The sequence below is a fragment of the Frankliniella occidentalis genome, unplaced genomic scaffold (genome assembly GCF_000697945.3).
Source record: "Frankliniella occidentalis isolate FOCC.00 unplaced genomic scaffold, Focc_3.1 Scaffold351, whole genome shotgun sequence".
In the NCBI taxonomy this organism is placed as follows: Eukaryota; Metazoa; Arthropoda; class Insecta; order Thysanoptera; family Thripidae; genus Frankliniella; species Frankliniella occidentalis.
Genome location: NW_026267474.1, coordinates 22,602 through 24,246, shown reverse-complemented (window position 1 = coordinate 24,246; position 1,645 = coordinate 22,602). Strand labels below are relative to the sequence as shown.

At 57.1% G+C, this 1,645-nt stretch overlaps 1 protein-coding gene across 1 annotated transcript in view; it reads right to left on the bottom strand.

Annotated features, from left to right (window-relative positions):
- The window catches only part of LOC113213210 (uncharacterized), a 28,921-nt gene that overhangs the window by 16,151 nt on the left and 11,125 nt on the right, over window positions 1-1,645 (bottom strand). The gene's annotated exons all lie outside the window — the stretch shown is intronic.

Here is a 1,645-nt window from a genome sequence, read left to right as displayed (position 1 = left end):
TTGCACAACATTAATTTTTGGTGGAGGTGCGGGGTAGGCTTGTAAATTACAGCCTACTCCATCTAATAATTGTAGTCAAAGGGCTGCATGATCTGGTTATGTTTTTGACTTTGTTGTTTTCGTGTTTAGAATTTCTTTGTTCTCTGTTGATTTTTGAAATTGCGTTCGTAGGCCCCGATTTTTAACTTTAGTCGCATTCGTGCGATTGTTAGGGTGAAGTCGTCTTTACGTTCGGCTTTACTAGGTTAGTTAGGAAGTTGAGTTCTTTTAATTAATTTCTCCTTATTGAAAGAATGAGCATTGGCTCGGAAGCGCTTCACTCGGCGTCCGAGTTTGAGGCAATGGTCGAGGTCTTAAGGAAGGAGATCTGTTCAATTGAGGAGGCTGCGGGGGTGCGCAAGAGGAGCGCGCAGATGGCGTGCTCAGTGTGCCTCCTCCGCGTGTACGGGGAGCCCGGGGCAGCCGAAGACGGCACATCGAGGGTGAGTCCTGGCCTCGGGCGCCACCGGTTCTACCTGTTGGAGGGCTGCACGTGCAAGGACACTTGCATGTGCGTCTCCTGCGGGCGCGACTGGAGGGCCATGGGCAGGTGGGACTGCCCCACCTGCAGGCGGTTCGCGCCCATGGGCATGCCATGCTCGGTTTTCCTATCGGACACGACCGAGGCGGGGGTGGGGACCAAGTCCACGTACATGAGCTTAATGGTCCGTCAGGCCGCCCTCACCCCGTGCAAGGCGATATTTCTCGCTCACGGGCGTCAAGGCGAGTGCCCCTGGCAGAGGATCTGCCCTTTCAGTCATTGTCTGAAGGACGGGACTGATCTGCAGCGGGGAGAGCCTACTAAGGACTGTGTGGACATGTGTTTTCTGCTCCCGGAGGATGTCATTCACTTGCTCCCGGGGCCGCCTGGTCCTATTTTCGAATGGTTCGAGTATAGGATGCGGGAGCTAGCAGGGAGTTGTCCCGGCCTCGACGAGCAGCTGCGCCACCTTATGGTGGAGGCCCTGCGGACTCCAGTGCTGTCTGCGGACGAGCACCCGGAGCCTGCAGTACTTAGATCGCAGTCAGAGTTTGTTGCAGGAGGACTTCCGCTAATGATTGGTTTGTCCCGACAACAGCGTGACCACCCCGTGTGGGACTTCATGATCTGGCGTTATTATGACGATATCCAGAGGGGAGAGGTTCTGGAAAGATTTCGCGACTTTCAGTCGCGGCAGGGGGCGCTGCAGGCGCAGGACGCCGCGCGGCCCGAGGCCAATATGGCTATCGGGGCCGAGGCGCTGGGAGAGGAGGTGGCAATTCTGCTTACCTCGGATGAGGAAGACTGAGTGGAAACGGTCTTCGTCTGGTTGAAATCTGGGGGGAAGGGGAGTGTGCGGCAGGTTGCCTACCCTGTAGAATCTTAGGGGGATTTATTCGGTCGGCCTCGTCATTGGCTGCCGCCCGGTGCGGCCGCCGCGGTGTGCGAGCGCGTGCCGACGGAATAACGTTGGTTGGTCTGCTGAGTATACGTGCCCAGCAGATCACCTTAAACCGTACAGCCGTGTCCTCGCCACCCTGCCACACGCGGCCCGGGGCGGCGTGGAGACGCGAGTGTCGCCTGTCGTAGAGAGTAGGACACTTCCTTAAGACGGTTTCGGTAGTA